The sequence below is a fragment of the Nyctereutes procyonoides genome, unplaced genomic scaffold, assembly GCF_905146905.1.
Source record: "Nyctereutes procyonoides isolate TBG_1078 unplaced genomic scaffold, NYPRO_anot_genome, whole genome shotgun sequence".
Lineage (NCBI taxonomy): Eukaryota > Metazoa > Chordata > Mammalia > Carnivora > Canidae > Nyctereutes > Nyctereutes procyonoides.
In genome coordinates this window covers 48,589,534-48,613,487 of record NW_026575049.1, presented here as the reverse complement: position 1 = coordinate 48,613,487, position 23,954 = coordinate 48,589,534, and the positions used below count along the sequence as shown (strand labels likewise).

The window sequence follows — 23,954 nt, the reverse complement described above, 5'->3', positions numbered from 1 at the left end:
AATTGCACCTTAAGAAAGGAGAATGTATGCTGCCTGAGGCTGTAGTAGTAGGAGAAAGAATGAGAAAGGGTCAGACTATTCTTGCATGTTGGGTTGCGTCTTGTTGCTTTTATTAAATCTTGTGAGAATGAGGCAAAATCAGGCTAGCATTAGCTGGTCTTCAAGAACAGAGGGTAAGGAATGTTGCTTTGCCAAAGTGCTGCTCTGCTGCCTGCAGCCTGAAATCTAAACTGACTTGAGAATTCAGTAATTTGAAGCCTTGGTGGGTTGAAAAAGTGTGATATTCTGATTTATGATGAGAAATCATAGTTCCTGGCACAGAGCTCCTAAAACACTTGGAATTTCCTAAATGCTGAAAAAGATAATGTGTCTTTTGTGATGTTAATGAGATGACTTTGGGAATGCCCCTAGGTCACCCAAGAAGAACCAACCAAGTGATTAGAGGGTTGGATTTACAGTCTCACCACCAGGGAGGGGAGAGGGGCTGGAGGTGAATGGATTGCCAATGACCAATGATTAGATCAATCATGGCTATGTAATGGAGATCATCAAACCCCAAAAGGACAGATTCAGGAGAGGTTCCAGGTTGGCTAACACGGGGAGACTCCTGGAGAGTAGTATGCTCAGAGGGGTTTCCATCCCTCTCCCCGTACCTTGCTCTGTGTCTCTTCATCTGGCTCCTAATTCGTATTTACTATCTTTTGTAATAAACTGGTGATCCAAACAGTAAACTGGTTTCCCAACTGTAAGCCACTCTAGCAAATTAATTGAACCCAAGGAGGGATGATGGCTTCTGATTTCCAATCAGTGGGTCAGAAACACAGGTGACAACCTGGACTTGCAGTTGGCATCTGAACTCAGGGGTGGTCTTTGTGGGACTGAGCCCTCAGCCTGTGGAATCTGGTGCTATCTCCTGGTAGAAGGTGTCAGAATGGGTTGAATTGTAGGATATCTAAACTGGTATCAGAGAATTCCTAGTATATGTAGAAAAACCCTGAAACACATTGGAAATGGGGATCAGAATCATTAAAAAGCCAACTGCTTCTGAGGCATCTGGGTGGCTCAATTGGTTGAGTACCTGACTCTTGATCTCAGCTTGGGTTTTGATCTCAGGGTCATGGGTTCAGGCTCCACACTGGGCTCTGTGCTGGGCATGAAACCTACTTAAAAAAAAAAAAAAGCCAACTGCTTCTGTGCCTCAAACTGAAGAGAAGGCATGAATCTGGCAGTAGATGTTCCTCCGTAGAGCAGTGGGAGCCTGGTGGTCTAGGAAGGCATAAGGGTGTTGTCTTCTCACTCAAGCGTCTGTTTCAAATGGCCTCAAGATAGTTGCCATTAAATGGAGAGCACTTGGCATCCTGTTGGCCTAAAAATGTTGAATAGGCAAGAGTTTTAGTAGTAGTTGCTTGCTCATGGAATGACCAGAAGCAAAAGTATTTCAAAAGCATTTGAGGAAATTATTATACCAAAGGAACCATAATCCTGTCTTTGAAAAGCTTGTTCAGTCCTTAAAATTATCCCTGGGCACCCAGTCCTGCACTAGTCTAAAGAACCCAAATAGCCTCCTGAGAGTCCATATTTCCAGTGACCAGGACAGTGGACAAGGGAGTCTCTTCTACGGAGCAGAACAGGGGTTCCATCAGTAGAATCAACTTTGGGATGACGATTTGGGAAGCAACAGCCCTATATATACGTATATATTAAGAGTAATATGCACTTAATGCACAAAACTTGAAAACCTGAGATAAATATCTCCCCATGTCAACCTTCCTGCAAATAACCTATCATTCAATCACATTATATGATTTTGGTATAAGTCAGGCTTTTTTTAGGGCCATCTATTTATATATTTACTTGTTTATATATTTTTCTGCTAAGAAATTGTATTATGCTATATTTACTGTTTTATATTCTGCTTTTTTAAACAGCATTTTGTTATAAATATCTCTCTTAAAGAATATCCTTTAAGAATATTCTTTTTTTTTTAATTTTATTTATTTATGATAGTCACAGAGAGAGAGAGAGAGGCAGAGACACAGGCAGAGGGAGAAGCAGGCTCCATGCACCAGGAGCCCGACGTGGGATTCGATCCCGGGTCTCCAGGATCGCGCCCTGGGCCAAAGGCAGGCGCCAAACTGCTGCGCCACCCAGGGATCCCTTTTAAGAATATTCTTAAATATTTTTCTCAAACATGATTTTTAATGGCTGAATAATATTCCACCATGCAGAGCTCATAAAACTGGACACTTATTTTCCCTATCTTTGGATAAATTCCTTTACATGGAGATACCAGGCCACAGGACACAGACATTTTTACAACTTGATACACACTGCCTGGTGCCTTCTAGCTTGGTTTTTACCAGGTTACACTTCCTCTGGCAGTCCTTGAATGTGCCCATTTTCCCATTCCCTCTACCACGTGGGCTGACACTCATTTCATCTTGGGGATGATGAGGTCTGAGACCAGCACTGCCCTTGTTCAGTAGAACTGTTACCTGAGTGTTTGTTTTTGGCTCTGGCCACCCTGGAAGATGGTGAACTTTTACATATTCACACTGAAGATTTTCCTCTGATCATCTCCTTGCTGAGCTCAACAGAAACCTGTGGGTAACCATCATTATGACATCTCCAACTTTGTACTTCATCATTCAGGGTGGTCCTGTGGGGCCTTGTACCATCTGCAGAAGTCCTAGCTGCTCCCTCAAGACAAATCCCAGAAAGAAGGGACACCTTAGGGTCTGAGCAGGAATCATACAGCCACAGATCCTCAGGTGCTTACTTGAAATAGAAGATGCAGCACCTTTCCTCATTAATAGTAATCTCTATGACTGCCAGGTTGTTCTTTCCAGTCTGATGACCTGCTGTTATCACCAATAGATTTCTGAAAACAAAAGTAGTCCTTGTTTGTGGTAGAAATTATTTTAAAAAAGGCATAAAGAAGAAAATAAAAGTGAGACCAGACCGCCTGAAGAAAAACCCCACACTGTTGACATTTTGGTGTGTACATTTCCAGAATTTTCTTCTCTACATGTTTTTCTCAGAATTGAGATATTTAAGTGTACAACTTGCTTTAAACATTATAAAGGGCTTCAGTTTTCAACATTTGTCATAATCATTAATAATGGCTGCCTAATATTCAAACACAAATATTCTAGAACTTTTTGGCACATTCCCTTATTACTGCATGTTTAAGTGTTTCCAATCTTTTTTATAACAAAACCTGTAATGCTTCATACATATCTTTGTGCATAAGGCTTATCCTCATTTGGATTGTTTCCCCATAGTCAATTCTCATATGTGGAACACAATTCTCATATGTGTTTCAAAAGGAAAGATGCATGGCTATAGGTGATGTGGGAGGAATATTACCTGGGGGAAGACCATCTGGCTGTTGGCCACATCCCACCATACTGGGATTAAGGATCAGTAAGATAATGTATGGGTCACTGTCAAAGGCCAAATAATGTGCCCCCCAAAGATGTCCATGATGGATTCCCCTGAACCTATGAATATGTTACTTTATGTGGTAAACAGGATTCTGCAAATGTGAGTTGGCTAAGAATTTTGAGATAGGAATTATCCCGGATTATCTGGCTGGGCCAATGTAATCACAGAGGTCCTAGATAGGGGGACACAGGAGCATCAAAGTTATAGAAGGAGATGTGACAACAGAAGCAGAGATCAAAAGAGAGAAAGAGAGATTTAAAGACGCCACGCTGCTGGCTCTGAGGACTGATGAGGGGACCATGAGCCAAGGAAAGCAGGTGGCCTCTAGAAGCTTAAAAAGGCAAGGAAGCTTCTCCTTTAGCGTTTAGAAGGAGTGAGTCCTGCCAACACCTTGATTTTAACCCAGTGAGGCTGCTTTGGGGCTTCTGACCTCAAGAACTCTAAGAGAATAAATTTGTACTGTTTTAAACCATCAAGTTTGTGGTAACTTGTGACAACAGCAGTAGGAAATGAATACAGTCACCAGTCTATGATAGGAGCTGAAATGTCACTGAAATAGATGAAAAATGTTGTATAGGTCCCATTCCCATACACGATCTTCGGATATCAGTGTAACACACAGGTTTCTTTCTCACTTCTACGGGTCCTGGCGACTCTGAGAAGCACATGCCCTCCGTATAGCAGCCCAGGGGTCTATGTGCAAACCATGTGGCCTCCTTCATCAATGAGGCAGAAGAGAGAGGGAAAACCTTGCAGGGACATTTTCCTGCCTGGGGCTGGAAATTCCTTCCTCTCACAGCCCTGGGCCAGAGGCCAGCGTCTGGCTCTGACCTGCCTCTAAAGGGCTTGGAAAGTGTAGACCACCTGCTGCCAGTAAGGGGTTGGGAACTGAGGATTCACAGATGCCAGTAAAGCCTTCCTCGCAGTACCTGCAGCAGGCAGGAGAACACAGTCTCTACTCTTCTGACCCTGTATCTCACACATGGTTTGATGACTCACATTTGCCAGGTGCATGGTGTAAACACCAGGCCTCCTGACCAGCAGACAGTTGTCTCAAACTGGCAGCCCTAATCTGCTGAGATTCTGAAACTGAAGGACACCTGTTATAGTGCTGTTCTCAGAAAATGAGTGGTTTGTTTTATCATCTGAGCTTTGGATGTCTTAAATATACCTCCCAAGAAGTTCCCTGGTTCAGAAAACTGCAGAGGAACCATGGCGGTCTGCAGAAGGCCAGCTCCTACCCACTTCCCTTACTCCCATGTTCGCTGTTTTTATTCGTTGCAGCATCGTGTTCCTGAGCGTCACTCTTTCCAACTTCACACCCAATCAGCTCCTGAATCCTGCTGCTTCTTTCATTGGTCTCCCATCTCTGCCTTCTCTTCTCCCTGCCTTCCTCACTGCCATTTGCCTACTCTCCTGAGTCATGACAGCTGCCTCCCAGCCCCAGGCCCACAGCTGGCCTCATACCCTACTTGAAGCTCTCGTCGTTGCTCCCCTGCTCCCAGCCCTCCAGCAGCTCCGTGCCACCTTATGAATTTATTTCAGACTCCTGAGTGACATTTCAGGGCCTCTTGCCATGATTCCAGTCTACCTCTCCAGCTTCATCTCCTCCTCTGCATCTTACATGGCAGCCAAGCTGGATCCTGGACACACCATGAGCATGTCCCAGGCTTCTCCATCTCTGGGCCTTTAATGTCACTGCATTGATAAAATTCCTCATTTCCCCCACCTTTTGGCCTGTTGAAGTCCTATCTGTTCTAAGGTTTGCCCAAATGTCCTTTCTTCCACAGACTTTCTCCGCCTGTCACATGGAAGTGGGTCCTTCTATGCATTCCGTAGTCCTTTCAAATAATCTCGGAGTGTTATCAAATTTGCCTTGTATTGGGGCTATTTGTGCAAGTCTTACCTTGTGCACTAAACTGCAAGCCCTCACAGGGCCAGGAAGGCGAGCCCCTTGAGGTTTCCATCTCTGCAGGCAATAGGGAGCCTAGTAGAGTTCTTATACACCGTGCCAGGTCAGTAAGCATTGACTGAATTGATCTGGTCCCCCTCCACATGCAGACAGGCTGAGAGTCAGAGAAATGAAAGGGCTTGCCCCAGGTCAGAAACTATAGCCCAGACTCATGACACAATCTTTTCCCCTTGACGTCGAGATGGCCCACAGAGCTGCAAGTCCCATCTGGCCGTTCAGCAAGCATTCACTAGGTGCTAACCATAGTCCAGCCTATGTCCAGCATTAGGTGGAGCAGGCCCTGGCCTCATGGGTGGCTTATGGCAGTGAGAAGAAAGGGAGAGGAGGAGGCACGGCTGAGTGGGGCAGGCAAACCCGAACGTATGGTAATCAGTGCTAGAGGGAAGAAACAGAGTGCTAGGGCAGCACCTCTGTCCAGGCCGGAGGTGCTGGGGGGAGTCAGCAAAAGCTTTCCTGGAGTACTGTTGACTAAAACAGCCGGCTGAAGAGGACTAAGAAAAGAACAGCTTTCATGCAGAGGGAACAGAATATTTGAAGGCTCTGAGGTAAGAAGCAGCAAGGACTACAAGAAGGCCAGGGTGGCTAAAGCATAGGGAGGGAGGGACACATTGGCAGGAAATGAGACTGCTTAGGGAAGGGGGTCTGATGGCCACATACAGGCAGGGTTATGGTTGGAAGTCGGGTAAGGAAAAGTGAGCGGACACTGGCGGGGGGACAAGGATGATGAGTGGGGAGATTGTTGGAGACATCAGACAAGAATGACTGGAAGCCTAGAGTAAAGAGGTCCCAGTGGGACAGAGGAAGGCAGATGGACTGCCACCCCCAGAGACTCTCTCAGTGATCACGCACAGTGAGCCCACAATCGAAGGCACATGGGAGTAATTAATGCTTTTGCCAACTACTGGTTTGGGCAGACTGGGTTGAGAAGTCAGTTCTGTAGCCTGGGCAGGACCTGGAGTCTCTCTGGTTTTCATTTTCAGAACTATATAGAGAAATGGGTGAAGCCTCTTAGCCCATGCCAGTAAAACCATCTAGATTCCCTGACTGAATAGAAATAGAACTCTAGACAACCTCTCAAGAATGACATTATTTATGTTCTCTTAGTTATCATTTTACCCTGGAGGAGAGGGTCTGTATATGAAAAAAAAATGCTTTAAAAAAATTGGCAGCTCTAAGAACTTGTCATTGCAGACTGGCCTTTGCAAGGTGGATAAACCTTTGCTTTTCAAAAAAAAAAAAAAAAAAATGCAGCCAGCCACTCATTGGATTAAGAGTGTAGAAAAGCAAACGTGTTCAAATCTTAAACACATCATAATTTTAAGCATCCACAAGTGTTTAAAAAGTGTTAGCTGCTATGAGCACATACATCCATTTACTAGTTAAACATCATAACCTGTTTCTTTTCTAAACACGTGGGCAGGAGAACAGAGGACAGTTAACATGTTAAACACACTGACATGTTTATAATGTGTTGCAAGGAGGTGTTTAACTTTTTGTGCTCCAGAGCTAAACACTTTGGAATTAGAGGGTTGGCTAATTCTGCCTCCAGTTAGTATGGCTATCACCTAGCGGTCGCCTTGGCCCTAAACAGATACCCCTTTGGAAACACAGACAATCGAGTGACAGCCTGGATTCCATGACAAGCAGTGCAGGCTGCTTACTGCAGGATCTTGGGTGCAGATGAAATATATGTTTCTGAAAGCAAATGAGAAAAGGACCTAGTTTTGAATCCAGCAATTGCAGAACCCAGCCCATACTCCAGTTAGCATGATCCATTTCTTCTCTCAGGTGTTGGGTCTGTCCCGCTGGTGGGAGCTTTTGAGGCCTCAGACACAGGCTGCCTGGGGCCTTGGTCTCTGCTTCACCCTGGCTCAAGCTTCCATAGAGAATAAATAGAGTTCTAGCCGCTAAATTGGAAAGAGAGAGAGAGAGAAGGAAGAAGAAGGAGAAGGGGAGAAAGGTTGAATATTTGTGTGGGTGCTTAATAGGTTGTCATTTAGTGCCTAAAACAACATAAATTTATTATCTTACAGTTGTGGAGGTTAGAAGTCTGTAAATGGGTCTCCTTGGGCTAACATCGAGTGTCACTACGGCTGTGTTCCTTCTGGAGGCTCTATGGGAGAAACCATTCGTTGTCTCTTCTAGCTTCTAGAGGCCGCTCACATGCCTGGGCTCGTGCCCCCCCTCCCCCTCCCCAGAGCTAAACACTTTGGAATTAGAGGGTTGGCTAATTCTGCCTCCAGTTAGTATGGCTATCACCTAGAGGTCGCCTAGGTGACTGACCTATCACCTAGCTGCCTAGGTGGCTGCATTTTTCTTTTTTGAAAAGCAAAGGTGTCTTCAAAGGCAGGAAGGAACAGTTGAGTTTCTCCTTACTCTGTCACTTTGACACTAACCTCTCTCACCTCCCTCGTTCGCTTCTAAGGGCCAGTGTGATTACACTGGGCTCACCTGGGTAATTCGGGATCCCCTCCTTAAAGTCAGCTGATCAAAAACTTGAACTCTCTCTTGCCATGCAACAACATTCATAGGTTCCCCAGATTAGGACACAGACTGGTCTGGGAGGCATTATTCTGCTTGCCTCGAGGTGTTATAGAAAGAAATAGCAAGAGGGAGAGGGACTAAGAGAAAAGAAATTATATGAAATTACACAAAGTTGGAATCCTGTTTAGCTTGGACTGAGAGGCCATCTCGGACAAGCATCAGATGGTGGTCTGGGGGCCTGGGCCAAAGGGCAGGGGGAGGCACTTGGTCACAGTGTAAGCCATTTCAGGGGTCCTGGTGCTGTTGTCTTAAAACTCATTGCATCAGTGAGGGTACGGGCTAAGCTGCTATAATAAAAGCACCCCCAAGTATAATGGCTTAGACAAGAGAGAAGGTGATTTCTTTTTCACGGTAATAGCAGAGGCAGGCAGTCCAGGACTGTTGTTCTTCTACCCTCAAGCATCTGGCTTGTGTTCCTAGGTCCAAGGACATTGGTCCAGTTTTGCTCGACTTCTAGCCTAGAGGAAAAGGAGGAAAGGACCAGAGGAGGGCATGTACATTCCTTTTAAGGGCATGATATAGAATAGAATTTCTCAACTTTGACACTGTTAACACTTTGGGCTAGATAATTCTTTTTTTTTGTGGAGGGTTGTTTTGTGCATTGTAGGATGTTTAGCTGCATCCCAGGCCTCTGCCAGTGGAACCCCCCCCCCCCCCGGTTGTGACAACCAGAAATGTCTTAGGGTGGAGAGGGTAGGACCATCCCTAGTTAAGAATCCCTTATTCAGGGGCACCTGGGTGGCTCGGTTGGTTAAGCATCCAACTCTTGGTTTCAGCTCAGGTCATGATCTCAGGGTTGTGAGATCCAGGCCCATGTCTGGCTCCACACTCAGCCCAGAGTCTGCTCGAGATTCTCTCTTCCTCTCCCTCTGCCCCTCCCCCAACTCAAGTGTGCTCTCTCTCATAAACAAACAAACAAACAAACAAACAAATAAAATCTTTAAAATGAAAAAAGAATCACTGATCTGGAAAAGGAACGTATTTCTTCTGGTGTTATCCTGTGGCCATAATAAGCTAGGCAGTCATACACCTGTCTAGAACTTAGGAGTTCTATTATAAAGCAAGAGAGAATGGGGGTGCCTGCGTGGCTCAGTAAGTTAAGTGTCTGCCTTTGGCTCGGGTTATGATCTCAGGGTCCTGGGATCAAGCCCCGCATTGGGCTCCCTGCTCAGCAGGAAACCTGCTTCTCCCTCTCCCTGTGCTCTCTCTCTCTCTCAAATAAATAAAATTAAAAAAAAAAAAAGCAACAGAGAATGAATGTTTGGGAACAACTATTTGCATCTATTTCAGGCATCTGGGATGCCAAATTATTGAATCCTACCTCGTATCCAAGATACTGGCCTAGCATGCACAACAAGAGGGAAGGGACTGAGGGTGGTCACCAGCAGGAGGAATTTCTGAGGTCCTTGGCCAGAGCTCTGGATGGTCATCTGCCCTTCCTTGGGCAGAGCTGCCTGAGGAGGCTGAGCTATCACTGTAGCCTGGCTTCCCAAAGCTGGGGGCAGGGAGCCCAAGGCATTTCTGGGAGCCAGGGCCCTGCCATTCTTATTCACGTATCATGAAACATGGCATGACTGCCAGGGGGCTCTGGCCTGGGTGCTCTCAATTGTCACCTCTTGTTTTGCCTTTAGGAGAGACAGGGTGACCTTGGGGACTCACTGGGCTAGATCTGTATAAGGTAATGCATTTAAAAGACAGACAGAACAGGGTTCTAGTTCTGTTTGTGCCATTTATTAGCTATGTGACTCCTTAATGCCTTAATTTTCCCCATCCATAAATTAGGACACTGTCATATCCTGCATTGAGGGAGGTTGTTGGGAGGATAAAAATTAGGTAATGCATGAAAAAAGACAGTGCCATTCTTAAGACTTTATAAACACTTGGTAGATGGAACTCATTTATCCCTTTGTTCCTCAGCTATTTACTGGGTACCTACTATATGTGAGGCTCTACCTACTATATGTGAGGTTTCTGGGAATGTGAACATAGCAGTAAGCACACCTTCTCAATAGTTGTACTGTGGCAGTTTATGCTGTTGTTATGATTGTCATCACAATTGTAGAAACAGGCCTAGAGATTGACTGTCTCCCAGTGGGTGAATGAGGCTGAGCCAATGAACCCTGGGGCTGAGTATGTGGGAATAAGGCTGGGTGCTGTTGAGGTGCGGATGCTGAGGTCCAGCCTGTATGCTGGATGGGGCCAGTTGGGTAGAGTGGGAAGGGAAGAGTGAGGGTTGAATGATGCAGAACAGCCAAGGACTTGGTCATATAAGCCCAGGAGCAGGGCTTCAGAAACTCCTGGGAATCCAGAGGGCATGAAGATGGGGCTGCTGTCCTGGGACTTACAAATGGCGGGGAGAGGTGAGCCATAAGAAGGAAGGCAGGAGGACAGGGATAAGCAGCTGAATAGTAGAGCTACTTGGGTCCAACTGGAGAAGCTGAGACCTGGCTGACTGGCACCATTCCCAGTGAAGCGAGGCTTGCTGATGAGGCAGGGAGCGCTGTGTCTTTAGAGTGACTGGAGTGCCCCGCAGATAGCCTAAGAGAAAGCCTGGTACACACAGGATGGATCCTCGCCTCCCTGCTCTACTTCCAACCCCTGTGCTATAACACACCTCTTGGCAAACTGAGTATGAAGGCAAGTTTGGGAGGCAGGTCACCTCCATTAAATCCTCAGGGAGCCACTGAGTTAATGATGGCCCCCAGGGCAGTTAGTCTCAGACTTTTTCCATCCACACTCACTCTTAGCAAAGGAAAAAACCTCATACATCCCTACTTACTAAAATGGAAGCCCTTCTTTCTAGAATATAACTTAAATTCCATAGTCAATCATTATAATCGCTCCCTTTCCCCTTTTGTTTCATTGTACTATCTTGGCAAAACCACAACCAAGGTTAAATCCAACTCCCCATTTCCTCCACCAGGTTTGGGATAGAATGCAACCATGCTGACAGCTCTCACTTTAAATTCATGCCCACAATTTTCAAGGAGGCCTCAGTTGCTGCCAGGTCACCATCCTCTCCTGTCCACTCACTCCCCCACTCCCCTAGGTGAGGACTTTACACTGTCTCTTCTCTCTCCAGCCCCCGAACACCTTTCCCCGGTGTGACTTTGCTTCCCTCTTTACGACAAAGTTGAAGTAATCAGAAGAGAATTCCCACAGACTCCACCAACACATCTCCCTCGACCCCAGCATGGATCTGCCCTCATGTCCTCTGGTTCCTTGGCTGTAACTTGATGATCTTTCTGTGCATCTCTCTAGAGCAACCTCTCCACCTGTACATCAGATCTCACCCTTGTCACCTACGCAAGGGCATTGCTTTCACCATATTGCCCACTTCTCTCCTCCATTTACAATTGTTCATTCTCTCCTGAATCCTTTCCATGCATACCCCATTTTATAAAGCCCTCTTCTTGAGCCCACTTCTGCAACTTTTTGTTTGCTTCCCATTTGCAGCAAAACTTATCCAGGAAATTGTCTGTACTTACTATCTCCAATTTGTTTCCTCCAAGTCTTGCTTGAATAAACAATTTTATTGAGATATAAAATGTGTTTCTATTTAAGGTATATAACTTGATGGTTTGTTATAGGTATACATTGTGAAAAGATCACCAAAACCAAGGTCAATAACTTATTCATCACCTCTATATAGTCCCTGTGTGTGTGTTGAGAAGGTTTAAGATCTATCCTCTTAGCAAACTTCAAGTGTACAACCCAGTACTGTTGATTATTATCACTGTGCTATATGTTAGATCTCAGCAATGCATTCATCTATTTATCTTGTATAACTGAAATGTTGCACCCTTTGACTAACATCTCATTTCCTCTTCCCTTACCACTGCTCCTGGCAACCACCATATACTACTCGCAGCTTATATCGATTTGACTATTTTAGAGTCCACATATAAATGCAATCATGCAGTATTTGTCTTTCTGTGTCTGGCTTACCTCACTTAGCATACTGTCCTCCAGGTTCATCCATGTTGTCACAAACGGGAGGATTTTCTTTTTTAAAAAATGCTGAATACTATTACATTGTACATGTTTGTGTGTGTATATATATATGTATATATGTATGTGTATGTAGAGAGAGATAGCTATAGATATGGATATCTGGATAAATAAATAAATATATATATATATATATATATATAGAGAGAGAGAGAGAGAGAGAGAGATGAATATAGATAATAGATATATGCCATTTTCTTTATCCATTCATTCTTTGATAGACATTTAGTCTATCATTTAGGACTTCCCATATGTTGACTATTATGAATAAGGCTGTAATAAATATGTGAGTGCAAATATCTCTTCAAGATACCAATTTCATTTCCTTTGTATATCTACCCAGAAGTGGGATTGCTGGATAATATGGTAGCTCTGCTTTTAATTTTTTGAGGAACCTTCATACTGAGTTCCATACTGGCTGCACCAATTTACTTTCTCACCAACTGTGCACAAGGGTTCATTTTTCTCCACATCCTCACCAACTCTTGTTATATTTTGTCTCTTGGATAATGGCCATTCTAACAGGTTTGAGGTGATATCTCATTTCTAACTTTGATTTGCATTTCCTTGATGATCAATGATGTTGAGCACCTTTTCATGGACCTAGTGGTCATTTGTTTGTTTGTTGTTGTTTGTTTGTTTTAAGAAATGTCTGTTCAGGTCCTTAACCCATTTTTAACATTTTTTTTTAAACTGTTGAGTTGTAGGAGTTCCTTATATATTCGGGATATTAACCCTTATCAGATACGTGGTTTGCAGATATTTTCTCCCATCTCCTATTCTGTAAGTTGCCTTTTCATTCTGTTAATTGGTTTCTTTGTTGTACAGAAGCTTATTAGTTTGATGTAGTTCCACTTACCTATTTCTGCTTTTGTTGCCTTGATGTTGGTGTCAGATCCAAAACATTATTGCCAAGATCAATGCCAAGAAGCTTTTCTTCTACTAGTTTTACAGCTTCAGATCTGACATTTAAGTCTTTATTTTAAAAAGTTTTTTCTTACATTTAAGTCTTTGAGTTAATTGTTCTCTATGGTGTTAGGTAAAGATCCCGTTTCATTCTTCTGCATGTGGATATCCAGTTTTCCAAGCACCAACTATTGAAGAGACGGTCATTTCCCCTTTGTATGTTCTTGGCACCCTTGTCAAAGATCAGTTGACCATAAACATGTGGATTCCTCCCCTTCTCTCTTAAACCCACCCCAATCACTCTTTTGCCCCCAGTGCTCAACAAACTGCTCTTACCAACCTTCATATTGTTGGACCCAGTCTCAGTCTTGACCATTTAACCCATCAACTGCATTTGATGCAAGCTGACCACTTTTTCCTCCTTGATACATGTTCTCCACTTGACTTCCAGAACATCATGCTGTCATTGTCTTTCTTCTACCTTGCAAGTTACTCCTTCCTGGTCTCCTTTGTTGGTTCCTCCTCATCTCCTTGACCTTTTAGGGTTTATATACCCCAGGATTCAGACCCCTTTGTCCCCTTCTCTTCATCTACATTAATTCTTTTGGTGATGTCACTTGATCTCACGGCTTTGCACATCAAATATCACTGATGATGCCCAAATTTCAATTCATACCTTCAGCCTTCAGGATCTCTACTTGGATGTCATAGAGAAGATACCTCGACTCAATTTACTCTTCTGATCTGCCCCCGTGCCTACTGATACCTCATAAACCTGCTCCACTCGCAGCCATCTCCATTTTAATGGCAACTCCATTCTTCCAATTGCTTAGGCTTTCCACCTTCATGGCTATCATCTTGATTGGAGCCTCTAAAATTTCTCACCTGGATTATTATAAAAGCCTCCTAATTACTTCCACCTTTGTCCCTCTGCAGTCTATTCTCAAAACAGCAGCTAGGGGGAGTCCTTTAAAATTTAAATCAGATCATGTCATTTCTTAAAACCTTTCAATGGCTCCCATTTCCCTAAGACTTTATAGGGAACTCTCTCAACTCTACCTCTCCCTCTCTGAACTTACTTCGTACTGCCTTCCTCTCATGTATGCGGTTCCATCCTACTGACTACATGGCAGTTCCTCAAGATCCCAAGGGTCCTCCACGGTACAAAACACACTGTTCACTTTCCTAAAATGCTCCTTTTCCAAATAGCCACATGACCTACTCCCCCAACTCCCTCAAACCTTTGCCCAGATGTCACCATTTCAATGAGACCTACTCTGACTTCCATATACCCTACAACCTACCTCTACTTAAATCCCAACCCACCTTACCCTATTCTGCTTGTTTTCCATAGTAGTTATCACTTTTTGACATGCCATGAAATTCCTTATTTTTTTAATGTTTATTGGTTGTAAGTCTCTTCCTGATAGAACATAAATTCAATGAAGGCAGACTCTTGTGTTTTTGTTCACTGATGAATCCCAAGGGCCTAGAACAGTGGCTAGAATGTATAGTGAACACTAAATATTTGTTAGATAAATGCACAGGAAAAACTGTTCCTGTTATGGGAAGACTTCTATGAAGGATGTCTGCCATTCATCCACCTGTCTGTCTACCTCCTATCCACCTATGCATCCAGGTTAATCATTTAAGAAGTGTGTTTTTTGAATGCCTGGTCCTTTTTTTTATCCTATGCTTTGTCCTGTGGGAAAATTGTGTCTACCCTAAAAGAACTTCCAGTCAAGTTAGGGGGAAAAGCCCAGACACGGCAATCATTAAAAAGACGTTAGGCATTGTTAATCTAAGCCAGAATTAAAAGCATAGATATTGTTACTCTGGAGGGCTGGTGACAGAGGTGGTAGCACAATATTTATGGCCTGGCACTCCAGTGGATTTGAGGGTCTAAAGATCAAAGAGTCTTCAAGGACCCCACATACTGCATGACCCGGGATGCTGGAATCTGCTGGGAGGTGGGGAGGGAAGAAGCAGCCTTCTACAGTCCTGCAACCCTGAGACTGAGAGAGGGACTGTTACCCTGCCTATTTCCTCTGTGTTTTACCTAGCCCCCTGAGACTCCTTCCCCAGGAGCTCTGGGAAAGTTTTAGGCCCTGGGAAAAGGGTGATCATGAGCTGCCTCTGTCCAGAGAGCTGGCCCTCCCTAAAAGGCAGCATCCTTGACCCTTGGGGGAGCTGGAATCCCCAGCCCCAACAGTGAGGAATGAGAGCCTAGAAGCCAGGCCCTGGCTGTCCTCAGCCCAGAATCCTCTGTCTCACCCCTGAACCAAATTCTGAAAGAAAAACAGTCCTCATCCTAGAGCCCTAAGCTAAACAGCTCACAGCTGGCCAGCCTACCAAAACAAGTAAGCCAGGTACCCTGTGATCCACAGAACCAGAATGAGAGACACCCATCCTCATCTTGATCCTCTTTGTTCTGTGGCATCATGAAGGCTTGTGGGAAGGGGAGGCAGGGAAACACATGAACACATCTGGAGGTGTTACTGCTGCTCAGGGGAGGATGCATGAACAGGGATTCAGGAAGGAGGCTGCTGGGAAATTTTACATGTGTACACCCCCCCACACACACATACACACATACTGCTGGCAATAGCTGGTACCACCCAGGCCATGCTCTCTTGGGAAAGCTGATTCCTGGTGAAGGGGGTGGTGGAACTGGGAGTAGCTCAGTCAGCTCTTGACTTCTCCCCCCAGAGCTCTGAGGGTGCCTCTTACACCATACAGCTATTTATATGCAGACAAGGACTTAATCCTCAAGAGCGTGCACTAGAGGTGAAATCACTCAGACGAAACTCATTTTGCTCACAGGGCCTGTTTGCTCTGTTTCATTGCCCCTGCTTTTAGCTTCCTCCTTCCTCAGAAACTCATCATCCAGGCCTCTAAAACGAATCCAAATGCTTCTCTCAAGCTTTACAACTTTTCATACCAGTGATTCATATTTACTGTAGTAAGTTCAGAGAAACTAAAAGGTGAACTGAAAGTTCCAGTCACCCATAATCCCCACTCCCGGCCAGAGAGAACTACCTTTGGGAGCACACTGGCCAGGCCTGTCCCTAGGCACACACATACACAGGTAGGCAAATCATTCACTGTGCTGTTAATCAGTGCAGGTTCTCCCTGCTGCTTTCTCCTCTAGCCTAAACCCATGCATTCTCCACCTGCGGAGCTTCAGGGCAGAAGGAAGCAGAAGCTGTCCCTACTTCTGGCTCTCAGGAAAACCCCAGCTCCCTGAAGAGTTGGGTATTAAGGAAGGGGTGCATGGGGGCTTGGGAGGGGGACCAAGACAGAGCCCAGCATGATAGGCCTCAAGGTGCAGGGAACCTGACCTGTCCGGGTAGCACCTGCAGAGGGGACAGGACACTTGAGAAGATGCCTGCCCCCAGGGAACAGCTTGAAGGCACCTGAACTCCCAGGCTTGCTGAAGAGTGCCACCCCACACACACACACCTCCCCAGCCATGAAGAGCCACATATCTGCAAGGGGTCTATGGGCTTGACCCTGAGGACCTGAGGATGTCACAGCCACCAGAGACAGGAGGCTAGAGGCTGGCCTCCTGTTTCTGGGCACCATGTTAACATGCTGGGTTCTCATGTGTCACTGGGTAGAAGAAACCCCATAAATGCCTGAGAGGGAATTTCCTGCCTGCCCGGGAGGGTAAAACTTGAAGTCAGATTTGAGTTGATTTAAATAAAATAATGACATGTGATACTTCTTGCATATCTCAACTTGTGGAGTATGATTCATACACACTACACATATATGCTTTTAACAAAAATGGGGCCATTCTGTTCTGTTACCTGTTTATTTCGCTCAGCACTGTGTCACATATCCTTCTCCATGTATTCATATGCACTCCCTCTTTGTGACGGTCACATTACATTCCGTCATGTGAATGTGTCACAAGTTACTCAACTGGTCGCTCTATATACTTCCTAACCCAGTCTGCCTCTACACCCAAATGTCCAAAGGACTAGAAGAGGGGAGAGTCTTCATTTTGCTGCTGCCTTCCGGAACTCTGTGATGGCTCCTCAGATCTTGACTTCTCAGGGCTTGGTGCCCAGGAATGACTGGCAGCAGCTGGAGGATATGGCACCAGTAGTAACAATAATTAACATTTCTACAGCTTACAGGGCCAGGCCTGTAAGTTCTCAGCACTTTCCACGTATTCTCTCACTTAATCTTGTCAACAACTCTACAAGGTCGTATCATTTTATAGTTGGGGAAATCAAGTCTGAGAGAAAGAGAAAGTAGTAATGTGTGCAAGATCACCCAGTAAGTGGCTGTGCTGGGGATTTGAACCCAGCAGTGTGGCACCAGCATGGTGCCTTTAACTACCAAACTAGTCTGCTTGGTTGGAGACTTCGGGCTGGCTATCGAGAACAAAAAGACTTTTTGATCTTTCCCCCTAAATTTTGACAAATTATATTGTGAGGCTTGATTTTTTTTTTTTTAACCAAGAAAATCATTTCTAGTTTCCCTCTATAGAATTCAAGAGTTCAGACCCCTTGGGCCAGTCATCCTAGGGCAAGGCCCTGCTGACTGACTGGGAGGCCACAGGTCAATATTTTGAACTGGTCCTGAGTCGTGTGGCCTGACACTCCTTCCCAGGATCGAAATGACAAGGACTTCCCCCTGATGACAAAGGGTCCCCCTGCCAGCCTGCTTCATCCTGTACCAATATGTTTCTGTGTGGAAGCTGACCCCATTACTGGGTTGAATCTAGTGGTTCTAACTGAGGGGTCCAGGGGCTGCTGTGTACTGTTCAGCTGTATATGGGGACTCTGGAGACACACCACAGTCACTGAGCTGCTTTTGCAATATACAGAATCCTTGGGTCCAGACCTTGGGTTCCAAAGGAACCTTTGTGGGTAGGGCCTGGACTCGTACCTCTTGGAAAGGGCCCCCAGTGAATCCGATGCCCAGCCCTGGCCAAGGGGTTCAACCTTAGGTTTCCCTCTGCCTCAAATGCCAATTGTACAGAGAGTCTCCCATCCATCTCGGGCATGTTTGGTGTGGAGGTTGAGGCTGTGCGAGTGGCAGCTCCTTGGAGCATGCTGTCTGAAACCCAGAGTTGAGACCCTCCCTGCTGACCCCCCCAGTCAATCCAGGGACTGAGGGTGATTAGTGTCAATGGTCCTGCAATTGTGAACAATCCTAGAAGTGCTACTAATTGTTACTGGCACCGTAAATAGATGGAGAAACTACTCAAACTGAACCATTCTGTAAACTTACAGTTGAATAATCAAAGGCTTTGGCTATTCTCAAGCTTAAGAGAACACTTGTTTTTTTGTATGTGTGTTTTATTTTGCTTTCCCTTCTCTTTTCCATTTTCCTTAAAGAAGGATCAGAAAACAAATCAAAACAAACAGACAAGAATGCATTTTCTTGACCCAAAAGGGAGCCAAGTTACTCTGATGATGTACTTTCAGCCTAAGGTGGTGTACACATCTTCCTATCTACAGGTGCCTAGGCCTCTGATGATGGGGAGGGGCTTCAGCTCTGAGTTCCAGCCTTTTCTTCCCAGTAGCTAATCCCATCCCTGCTGCTACATTTTTTTAAAAAGATTTTATTTATTTATTCATTAGAGAGGCAGAGACATAGGCAGAGGGAGAAGATGGCTCCTTGTGGTGAGCCCCATGCAGGACTTGATCCCAGGACCTGGGGATTACAACCTAAGCCAAAGGCAAATGCTCAACCACTGAGCCACCCAGGCCTCCCATGCTTCCGGTTTCTGAACTTGACCTCTGAGGCTAGACTACTGGTGTGAGGACTCAGGGATAAGATTTGAAGCAGTGACCCTCTGGTTTCCCTGGAGTAGCTGAGGCAATGTCTCTTCGTAGTCCTTGTCTGTCAGATTCCAGGACCCTCTGCATGGCAAACAGTAGGCGGCTAGCAGGCTGGAGATCTCGCAGCCTACCCCTTTGGTGTGCAGGCCAGGACACTGAGAAGCAGAGAGGGGCACTAAAGTTCCTAAGGCCTCTTAGCTGGAGAGGGACAGTGCCCGGACAAGGACACAAATCTTCAGGTCCTCCGGTCCTTGGTCAAACAGAGCAATGTTGTGTGTATGCCTAGGAGTGTGACTCTGGGTAGAGTGCCCCTCCGCCACCACCACCATCCCACGCCCATGCTGGGGGGCCAGCCTCCCCCAGGAAGTCACAGACTCTTGTCATGCTGTACCACAGACACAGCGGCTTATCTCATCTTTGGATTTCTGTAGAGGACAGATAATGGCATGCTCTTGCCTGATAGCACCTTCACAGGTCACCTATCCCAGAGTCTGCTGTGTTCAGGCTGCTTAAGACCAGAAAGGCTCTGCTTTCCAAAGGCATGATTCCTTAGTGGTGGCTTTCCATTCCATGGTACAAATTTGTTGAATTACTAAAAAACATTTATTTGCCACATTGGATCCTAGAACAGGAAAATGACATTAGTGGGGAAACTGGTAACATCCAAATAAAATGTAAACTTTATTTAATAGTAACCCACCCATGTTAATTTCTTAGTTTTGAAAGACATACCCAGGTTGTGTAAGATGCTACCATTAGGGGAAACTGAGTGAAGGGGATCTAGGAACTCCCTTTACTGTCTTTGTAATTTCTAGAAATCTGAAATTATTCAAAATTAAAAACTTATTTAAAAAAAAAACTATTTGGTAGAACATCCTCAACTCTGGTTGCCTACTCTACCTCCATCTGCCTGAATCTGGCCCTCCTTTTCTTCTCTTACTTTGTTTCCCAAGAGAATAGGTGACAATTCTATTCTGCTGTGCTGACATTTTCTCCTGATGGCTTGCTCCAACAGGAGACTACTGTAGACCTCCTTAGAGACAGAGCAAGAGTCTGCACTCACCACAAAAATGAGATGAGCCCATGGGGGTGCAGTGGGTGGAAGCCTGCAGTGGGGCCCCACTTTGGGATGCAGGAGAGAGCCACGCTTCCAAGGGAGACTTAGGAGTCCTCTCTCCACTTAGGGGCAGATGTGATGGAGACAGGCCGTTCAGAGGGATTATGTCCCCCAAGGTCTGCTGAACCTTTATCTCCAATGGAGAGGAAGACTGAAAGTTCATCTGTGGCCATGGGTCATGCCTTGTCATGGTCAAAGACATTTTAGGAGATAAAAATGAAAAGACTGAACCAGGAAAATGCATTGGAGGAGCAGCATTGGTTGAGGAGGAGGAGGAGAAAGAGGAGGAGGAGGAGGGAAGGGAGGAAAAGGGTGAAAGAGCTTGGTAGGTCATTGAAAAGCTGAGAATTGCGATCTCTGGGATCCGGTCACCCTGTCTCCCCATCTGCCTTTCACCTCCAGCTCCTTCTCATCTCAAGGGCAGTTAATAATGTTGGAGATGTCAGGGATTAGTTGTGGCAGACAGCTGTAGGGAGCCTGTGTGGGGCACGGCAGGGGTGGACGCTGGCCTCCAGCTCTGTCAGAGGACCTTTCAAGTGGTTCAGGGGTTGAGTGGTCTCCGCAGCTGCTTGAGTAGGTCAAGGCCACATGCTTCTCAAAACGAGGGTGGGGTTCACCTGGGCAGGAGGCAGTGTGCTGGCCCATCACAGAATAAGCGAGGTGCACACAGAGCATCAAATGGTAACTAAACACTCTATTCCCAGAACTGTGCTGGGTGCTGGGGATCCACACAATATGACAGAGTTCCTGTCTGCTATATCCTGGAGCAGTGGTTCTCAAACTGTGGTTCCCGGAGTAGCAACACGTGCATTATCTGGGAATCTCTGAGGAATGCAGAAACTCTGAGGGTGTGACCTGCTGTTCTGTGCTTTAGCAAGCTCTCCAGGAGGTTTGTGGGTGCGCCAAGGTTTGAGAGGTCCAGTCTAGATGCCATGCTGGCATGGAATGGGTGCTCGATGTCCAGGAGTGGACAGCAGTGGTACCTCTGGCAGTAAGTAGGACTCTGTGGCTCCAGTCTCTCCTTCCCTACTGGCTCTGGGCCCATAGGCCCAAGATGGCACATCAAAGGTACCTGGCAGTGGAAAACCCAGAGCTCTCCCAAGCGCATTAACGGTAATACTAGTTATACTAAGTGCAATGGCTGACACTGAGTGAGAACTTAGTATAAGTCAGCCACTGCTCCAGGGGCTTCCCATGCAAACTTAACCCTTCACCCCACCCCAATCCTAAAGCAGGCTCTGTTATCTCCATTTTACTGATGAGGAAACAGATCTTAGATGGTGTGCAATGAATGAACGATGTAGACAGCATTGTGTTAAGTTGAGAGTGAAGAACCATCAGGGTGGGTGGGAAGGGTTGACCTGGGCATCATTTCGGCAGGAGGGCAGTCCTGGCAGGAGTGTCATAGGCAACATTGGAGATAAAGAGCCCAACGCTGTGGAAAAACTTTCTGCTTCCCCTTGATTCCTGGGAAGACCCTTGGGCATCAGGCACTTCCCAGACCCTTCCATCGTAGCCCCTTCCTCCTGAATATTGGTGATTGGTATTCATTCATGCTCCACCTGTGTTTATTGAGAGCTTGAGGGGAAGCTCCAGCCATACCATGAGTCCCTACTTAAATGAGGGGCCCTGACTCTTAGCTTGGTCCAGATGGCCCTGAGAGCCTTGGAGCTAGAGTTCTGGGGAGCATGGGCAGGAGGTGAGGACCTCTAAGGTGGGTCTGCTCAGGGCCCAGAGTCCCCTCACCCCGCCAGTCTCTGTGGCCAGCGGCTGCTCTGTTCCCCACCAGGCCTCCCATGCAAGCTGAGGAGCCTGCTCCCCCTCCGTCTGGCTAGCCTTTAGTTTGGGGGGCGGGGAGGGGCAGGGCTGTGGGCTGAATCCCCTGAAGAGCCCTCAGTTTGTTCCCTGTCCCGCCTTTAGGTTGAGTCCCGGCAGCCCTCCTCACTTGCCTCTCCACCCACCCCTCCCCAAGACTCCCAGAGTTCTCCCACTGTGGGAGAAGGCCAGGGGTGGGCCCAGGAGCAGGCGAGGAGCACAAACCTGCGAGGTGCCCCCGAGTTAAGCCCTGTGCACTCACAGCTTTGCTGAGGCTCACTCTGCTCTCTGAGGGACTCCACTGGGGCAGTATCAGGGTGATTCATATCCTCAATAGGATGGTGCTTGCAGGTTTGAGAATAGAGGACTCTTGGAGGGAAGGGAGGAATAGTTTGAAGGTAAGCAACAGTTAGAGGCAGTAGGTGCCGGCTTGCTCGCTGAGGTCCCTCCGCGGTGTGGCTAGGAAGAGCCCAGGGAAATGTTTGCTGGAATGAGCAGCATGAGCCCTGCCAGGAAGCTAGGGAAAGCCCCCCCTCACCCCAAACAAGCACAGCAGGATCACCCGGAGGATGAGCGCAATAGCGCAATAGGAGGCAGCGTGCGCAGCATGGGGTGAAGAAGTTAAGGCAGCCTCCGTCCCAGGAGGACGAGTGTCCGGCTGAGCCTGGGAGACTCAGAGGCTGGCGGGGATTTCAGTAGATGAACACTGCAGAGAGATGCTTTCCAAGCGGGGCCATGGGCCAGGAAAAATGCGTGTAGGTAAGAAGGGCCATGGGGAATGAGGGAGTCACCCCGAGGCTCTCCGGCCCCCGGAGCCCTGGGCTGCACGTGTTCCCGGTCTGCAGCAGGCTCCCCCAAGGTCATTAACTGCAGCAGGGGAAACACCTGCCCCTGGTCTGCGCCAGGGGTTTTATGTCGTCTTCATTGCTTCGTGCTTATCTCATTTATGATTATAGAAAAGATTCTTGGCAGCTGTCACCAAATCCTCACAGAGCCTTTAATGTTCCTCGTATATCCTGAATGTGTCATTAATTCCACACTACACGTTTATGCATTTCTTTCACTTGCAATAAAAGTCTAGAAAAATGTAACTTCAATAGAAATGCCTGTGAGGACAATAAAGCATATAAACACTCGCTCTTCTAGCACTTGAGGTAGGTGTGTGAGCACATAAGAGCATCACGCAAAGAGCATGGACTGAAGCCGCCATGGGCTTGAGGAAGACACCAGTCCGCGGGCACGTTGAGGTCCTGCGTGCCCTGGAAAGAAAGACGATTTGTGTGACAGCTGGCCCAACCCCGGCTCTCTCAGGGTGAGTCTTGAAGGCATCACAGCTGCTGCGTTTACTCCCTCACCTCTCTTAGGGGAGTTAGCACAGTTCTTTGGCTTTTACTTTTGAAATGATATGCAGAGGCCCCTGCCACCATGTCCCTGTCACCTTCCTGCTGGAACCATGAGCAGGACCCTGTGTCGGGCCTACCCGGATGCGGGGGCTTATCCTGCTGCAATCTGTGGCTCTGGATGAGCAGCTCAGCAACAGGCTTGCTCTTCAGAGGTTCCCCAAGCCCCCTGAGCATCAGTGTTGCTCCCCTCATGGAAGGCCAAGTTTGTCTGGAGTGGAAGCCTTGCCCTGGGATCAGAATGGTTTCTGGTGCTTCTCTACCCCAGCTTTGCCTGACAGGCCTCTCTGATCCTGGCCCCGTGGCTGCCCAGACCTTGGGGGTTGAGCAGCTTTCCAGGTCAGTCTAGATGCCAATGTCTGCACCTCCCAACAGCTCTCACCCTTTCGGTGCCCACCCTACTCTGTTGACTGGGTCTCTTCTCCCAGCTACCACAATGTGGTCATCTGGTGGCCCGCCAAGACCTGGTTGGGGTCACCCCCATACGAAGGCAAGCCCCTAATAAATCCACTTAGCAAGTGATGAATTAACTAGCAGCCTTTTCATGAGCACTTACAGTGTAGTTGACCCTGTGGAAGGTGGCGGGTACAAGATATACTCCCCTGCTCTCAGAGTGAGTGCTAAGTGTCGTCAAGTCCAGGCAGGTGATGTTCATAGGGGTGCTGTAACACCACTTAGGTGCAGTTCCCGGGGCCTGTGAGCCTTGCTTTAGCCCTGAAAGGAGTTAAGCACAGAGCCCTTGTGAGAAATTCCGAAGCATCGTGCCGCCTGCACGACGAGTGGGGGCCTGTGCATGTTCCGGTGAAATTAGAGTGTTTCTGCATGTCATTCAAGTTTTCAGGATACGCTAATAATCATCCAACCTCAGCTGCTCCAGAAGTCATCCAGAAGTCCGATTGGAGTCTTGCCAAACTTGGCATGTGGGCAGCACTTTGGATTCG

General features: G+C 46.8%; 1 protein-coding gene across 1 annotated transcript in view; it reads left to right on the top strand.

Annotated features, from left to right (window-relative positions):
- SRBD1 (S1 RNA binding domain 1) overlaps window positions 1-22,837 on the top strand; it is a 275,664-nt gene extending 252,827 nt beyond the window's left edge. The window contains exon 23 of the transcript XR_008664926.1: window positions 22,760-22,837. The gene's annotated coding sequence lies outside the window, so the exon portion shown is untranslated. The remainder of the gene's footprint in view (window positions 1-22,759) is intronic.
- The last annotated feature ends 1,117 nt before the right edge of the window (window positions 22,838-23,954 follow it).